Consider the following 6,850-nt stretch of genomic DNA (forward strand, 5'->3'; position numbering starts at 1 on the left):
CAAGTGTTTTGAGGATAAAGAAAAACACAATAGTGATCTCCCTCACGGTTCAAGCAATTGTTTTGACCAGAGAAAAGGGCCCACATTCCTCAGGGTTTAGGTGCCTCCCCAGTCACTGTTGCCATCCTTGTTGTCAGATTTCATCTTCAGGGCCAGAGAGAGAATGAAAAAGTACAGGAAATTTACCCCATTTCATCTGTCCAAAAGGGGCTCCTCTTTCTACTCCTCTGATCAGAAAAGGTCTTAGCTTTGAGCTTTTGTCTGTCTACATCCAGTAAGCTTTTCTAGAATTCTGGTGCCTTTGAACTTAATACCAGAATATAGAGAGGAAGAGAGACAAAGAACTGTCTGCCATTTCAAAATCGGAACTGCAAGTTCAGATTTTCTTCCCCAATCTGCCTGATACCATTTACTTTCCAGAGTCCTCAGGTAATTGCCCCGTATATTCTGTTCAAGGCTTTTACTTGCATTTCCATGTAGTTGCATTTGCCCATTGGCAAATACAGTGGGGTGCACTTACTCCATGCTTTTTTTTTTTTTAACAGTATTGGAATTGAGTCCAGAGCCATTTTACCTCTAAGCAACACCCTCAGCCCAATTTTTTTTTTTTTTGAAACAGGGTCTCACTAAGTTGCAGAGTGCCTCACTAAGTAGCTGAGGCTGGCTATGAACCTGTGACCCTCCTGTCTCAGCCTCCCGAGTACTGGAATTGCAGTATATGCCACTATACCCAGATACTCTATCTCAATAGGAATTAGAAGTGATTTGTATGCCTTTAAACTTTACATGAATAGTTAAAGACTAACCTGGGCACATGAGTACTTGGAAGACAGAAACAGAAAGATTGCAAGTTGGAGGCCAGTGGATGATAACTTAGCAAAAACATGTTTCATTTTTTTTTTTAAATAATTAAAGGGCTGAGGTTAGTAGAATGCCCCTGGGTTCAATCCCCAGGACCACAAGATAATAAATAAATAAATAAATAAATAAACCAGATTGTGTAATATAATTTTTAATTAGTTTTATATTATCATATAGGTAAATATATACATATATTAACTTCTATGTATATTCTCCTACTGTCAAATATTTAGCCTGTTTCCAAAATTTTACTATTACAAACAGTGCTGTAATGAGCTCCTTAGACATGTTTCCTGGTGTCCATGCATAAGAGCTTCTGTAGGAAATACACTTGGAAGTGTTATTGCTGAGTGGAGAAACAGACCCTGCGTGTTTTACATTACTCTTTAGAGTAGTCCTGTCAATGAACTCTTCTGCTTAATATTCTCTACTCCTTTTGTATATTCTTGCAAGCAAATAATGTTATTACATTTAAAAATATCTTCTACTCTGGTATGTGTGAAATGGTTTCTTGTGATTTTTATTTTATATAAACTTAACATATAGTAATATAGAAATAAAGAAAATTAGAGTGAAATAGAAAGAATTAAGAAGACTGTTATAGAAATTTACACACTAAATACATTCTCAACTCAAAGGAAGAAAACAGGTATCTAAGAATGGACATTATGGTAAAAGGATACTTAGCCTTAGTGTAATATTTTAATTTTTTACATACAAAATGTGTTTGCACATGTCTCATAATTAAATATTAACTTTAAAATAAATTATGATCTTTCTTTTGGCATATTTATTCCAATATTATATGTTATTATATATTCATATGTTATATAACATAGAAATAGACTTTATTTTTAATTTAGAATCTTGAGCATTTTCACTAATTATAATGTAAAGATTTCTGTATTTTATAAAATCTAGTATAAGAAATCTAGTATAAGGATAGTAAAATCTAGTATAAGAAATTAGTGGCTGCACAAATTCCCATCTGTAAATATGCACCAGAATTTATTAAACTGTTCACTCCTTACAGGTATTACAGTTAGTTTCAGTTTTTTCTCCACAGATGGAAAAATAATACTTCAAGAGACATCTTTGTCAACATTTTGTATTATTTCTTCAGGATAAATTCCCAGAAGATGAACTAATAAAGTGAATGGTATAAACATCGCTAAGGCTCTTGATATTGTTTTATAGAAATATTGGGTCATTTCCCTGGAAAACATTATGTTAAGTGAGGTAAGCCAGTCACAGAAAGAGAAGGGTCATATATTTTCTCTAATATTCGCAATATAGAGAGTCCTTGGATACCAGAGGGACTCCAGATAATGGAGGAAAAACCTTAGTGGAGCCAGGGAGGTGGTCTAAGGGAAGGGGAGGAGGAAGACTGAGGTTCATTAATGGAAATATTACCATCAGACTATGTGTATATATGGGAATATTGTACCAGTATTGGGAATGGCCTAGGAAGATTTGAGAAAGTTCTGATCATTAATAAATATATTTCAAAAATTGGGTGAGGGGCAGATCTGTGAAAGGACTTAGTTTCTTCCAAGAAGCAGGCAACTATTCCAATGTAAATTAACCTAGCTAAAGGTAATTAGCAAGTCTATAGGAGAGGGGAACTAGGACTTCCTCATCCTCATTCTAAAGTTAGGTTTACATAATTGGATAATCTAGCTAGAATGGGAGGAGGGGGTCGACCTTCACCTTCATGAAAGGAGACACCTTGGCGGGAAAGTAAGAGGAGGAGCTTTACAGGGACTTTTACTACGTCAGAATTACGTGAAACAAGATGGAGGATGTCGTGTATAAAAAGTCTGTTCTGTGTTTTGTACTTTTTTTTTTGGTGCTACTAGGCTTCCTGGAAGCCCTTCTACCTCTGGGCTACACTCCCAGACCTATTTTTACATTTTTATTTGGAGACAGGGTCTCCTAAGCCAGCGTGCGGCTGGCTTCGAACCTGCGCAATCCTCCTGTCTCTGCCTCCCAAGCGCGGGGATTACAAGCGTGCCCACCACGCCCAGCTGTACTTTGGTGATTTCATTCAAAGCACCCCTTCACGTTACTGTGACTGTCTTCTGTATTTCTATCTTTTTAATAAACTCCTTTAAATCTTCAGGAAGAGTTCAGGCTATTGCATATCTATCCTTATCTCAGGACAAGAACCTGCGCTTTTTGTGTTTTTGTGTGTTTTGAGGGAAATTGTTTTCGGGAGCCTAACAGGGGTCCCTGGGGACACTGTCCCAAAACCTTAATGTCTTCTCTCAAAACCGTAACAAATATACCAACATCAATCTCAATACTCTGTGTTGGGAAAGGGGTAAATGGAGAGGTGGGGGGCACCAAGTGCTGTGTATATGTATGTCACTGTCAACCTGATTTACATTATGATGTGAGACTATAATGTACCAATAAAAACACATTATAAAATATGACAGAGCCAGACATGGTGGCACACACTTGTAATCCCAGGGCTTGGGAGGCTGAAACAGGAGGATTGTGCAGGTTCAAGCCAGCCTCAGCTACTGAGTGAGGCTCTCAGCAACTTAGTGAGACCCTGTTTCCAAATAAAATATAAAATGTCTAGAAGTATAGCCCAGAGATAGAAGGCCCCTGGATTTCATCCCCAGGAACACAAAAATAGTAAATAAATAAATAAATAAATAAATAATAAATAAATAAAATATAACAAAAATATTGGGTAATTTTAACCAGCAAATACACAAGAGCACTTTCCCAGTACTTAGAAATTTTATTTTTAATCATTTTCTAATTTCTATTTCATGTTTTTCAGAGAGTAAGTCCATTAAAAAGTCCTGTACTTAGTGAGGCCCTTTGCAACTCAATGAGATCCTGGTTCAAAATAAAGAATGAAAAATAGGGCTGGGGTGTTGCTTGGAGGTAGAAGCCCCTGGGTTCCATTCCCAGTACCACAATAAAAAAAAAGTCTTTAACTTTTTCTAAAATATGTTCTCAGTATAGAGAAAGTAAGGGTATATGTGTGTATAAGAAAGTGGAAGGGGGAGCCGGGCGTGGTGGCGCATGCTTGTAATCCCAGCATTCAGGAGGCTGAGACCTGAGGATCGTGGTTTGCGGACAGCCTCAGCTACTTAGTGAGGCCCTCTGCCACTCAGTGAGACTTGGTTTCAAAATAAAGAATAAAAAATAGGGCAGGGGGTGTAGCTCGGAGGTCAAATGCCCCTGGGTTCCATCCCCAGACCTGCAAAAAAATAAAGAAAGAAAGAAAGTGGAGGAGGGGGTAGAGATATAATGTGGTATTAGGCAAACACAGAATGAATCAGATTCTGGGTAAAAAACTTAGCTTTTCAACTGCTTGCTCCTGTGGTAATTAGGATCACTCTTGTAAACCTTGGGGCCACCTCTTAAGTCCAGACCCAGGTGAGTGGGATGACAGGTGTCAGTTGTGCAGAATGGGCACCTTGCCCACTTGCGCCAGGAGACTGGAAGGAGCCGGGAGCACCAATCTTGCCCAACAGAACTAGCCCCTGCCTCAGATAACAATAAACGCTCATTTCCTTTTATAATAAGGAAGTTTAGGTCCCTTGGGAAATGTTGCTAAGTGATTGAATTCAAGATGCCATTTCATCCTGTATATATATTTTCAAAACCAGCCTTTTGCCCCTAGGAAACACACATATAATATCTCTTTGAAGCCTTCAATGTAGCCACATAAAAAGAATTCACAAAGCTAGAAGCTAGTGTTAAACATTGAACATAGATCCACTTTGCAGAGATAGAAATAATTCATGAACTGAGTCAACCCCATTTAACATATTATGTCCAGTTTTTCTATATGTGTGTTTTAAGTTAGAAATAAGTTAGCATATAGATTATCTTGATTGTTAAGCTAGCATATAGATTATCTTTATCTTGTTTACTTAACTTTTTATTTTTATTTTTATTTTTTTTTCAAATTGCAATTACATTTTATTCAGTATTTTAAAAATACAGATTTTGTGGCAACTTATGAATTTTTACTGTAATAATAATTTGATACTTTAAACCATGAAAACAATATAAGCAAAATTCATTTACAAACTAAAGCACTATGCTTTGTTGTTTAGAGGTGCTTCACTTTAAGCATAACTTTGCTTTTAAGATGATTGTTACAATCAGGAATAATCACTTAGTTATATCTAAGTTCTGTCTGTTAAAAATAAGTTCTTTTGGAGAATCCGACTTAATCATCTTATGCTTTTCTTTAGTGACTTTCTCCAATCAGTGGTCGAAGTATTCCTTGATGGACAGAATGACCCCACCCAGATCAGAGACATGTGGACCACACAGGCTTGAGTCCAAAGAAGCCCAGCTCTAGGGTGTTAAGCAGGCCCAGTTTAGAAAGTAATTGACCTGGTACTATTTGTTATTAAAAATTGACAACTTTGGGTGTCTTTGTTTTGGGTTTCGGTTTAGGCACATCCAAAACTTCTTCATAGTCTGCACTCATTCCCTTTGCCCAGCGACCAACTGTGACCATTCGATCTGAATTCTGACTTTCAAGGCAATCTTTCTTAAAATCGTTCACAGAGCCACAAAGTTTGCAACCACCACCATCAGCATAGACACCTTTGGGATTATCAGGACAAGATCGGGACAGGTGCCCCATTTCTCCACACACAAAGCATTTTGCAAAAGGAAATTCACCAAGAGCTGGGTCTACTTTCGCCTTGCACTTGGTTATCTCGTGTTCCGTGGACCCACATCGGTAACATATCCCAGTGCCCATTTCTTGATTTTCAAGGGTCGCCGGGCAATCTGCAATTCCATGGCCAGGTTTTCTGCAGTGGAAACATACCATTGCATTTTTCTTTGCTGCTTGTCTTTTTAATCTTCATCCTTCCCGCCGACTGTCTTTCTTTAAAGCAATTGCAATTTCTTCCCTTACTTCCTGGCTGTCCGTTGTTATCATCTCCCCATTGTGAACCATCTGTGGGTTCTGTCTTAAGTATTCCATGAACCCATTCACATCTTCATTTAAGTATTCTTTCTTCTTTTTGTTCTTTTTATGCTTTGCTTGTAGTGCATCATTTTTCAGGGACAGCCTACTGGCTCCAGGTTGTTTATGCTTGGGCAGGTTTGGGCTTGTTCCCTCCAAGGAGCCCTTTTTCATGTTCTCCCATGATGTTGCAGGCAAGGGTCTCTTATTATGTGTGGTAGTAACTCGTGCCCATCTGGTCATGATTATATCAGAGGTACCTTGTCAGTCTTTAAGGTAAGTGTGGCTGGTTAGTTATCATCGCGCGCGGATCCTCGTTTACTTAACTTTTTAATGTAAGAATTTTACCTGTTATTCATCACTCTCCACAACCTTGTTTTTAATGCCTTTGCAATATAATTTAATAATTGCCCTTAGCTCTGTCAGGCTCTGTGCTAAGTATTTTCCCCTCGTAATCATAGTTAACCCACACGATGTTCCACACAATGGTAGGCAGGTGCTAGCATCATTCCCATTCTACACACAGGGCTTTTGCATGAAATCTGACATACTATGTCAGGGATGAAAAAAATCATTATCTAAATAGTGATCCTGATCACTAACTGTGATTTTTCATAAAAACTGAAAATACATCCAAATAATCACTACTTTAAATCCTCAGCTTGTTTTAGCTGAGCTGGTGTCTATTACCATGGAAACAGAAGTAATAGCAGAGTAAATTGGCTTTGATGAACATCAGAAATAATCGTTGCCTGAAAACAGAACTGTCACTTCCTAAATCGCACCTGCCCAGCCCGAGGCATAAAATACATGGCTGGAGTTTATAGATTATTGACTCTGGAAAGTAAAAAGGAGAGTTCTGCCAAATCTGACACCCAACTTCCCAGCTAAGCCTCTCCAGTCAGCTTCAATAATTCAGGCAAAATTAGATTGTTTTAAACTCAAAGTTTTACAGAAAGACTGCCTACAAGTTTCTAGCATTTTAAAAATAATTGGTAAATTATTCATTCATAATAGTTCATTCATATG

The 6,850-nt window shown here is 37.8% G+C and overlaps 1 pseudogene across 1 annotated transcript; it reads right to left on the bottom strand.

Moving 5' to 3' along the window:
- Positions 1-5,251: 5,251 nt before the first annotated feature.
- Positions 5,252-6,064, bottom strand: LOC308269094 (zinc finger CCHC domain-containing protein 9-like; annotated as a pseudogene). Its single transcript has one exon. The product of its transcript is annotated as a zinc finger CCHC domain-containing protein 9-like (transcript).
- Positions 6,065-6,850: the final 786 nt, after the last annotated feature.

The sequence above is a fragment of the Muscardinus avellanarius genome (genome assembly GCF_963383645.1).
Source record: "Muscardinus avellanarius genome assembly, chromosome: 10".
Classification (NCBI taxonomy): Eukaryota; Metazoa; Chordata; class Mammalia; order Rodentia; family Gliridae; genus Muscardinus; species Muscardinus avellanarius.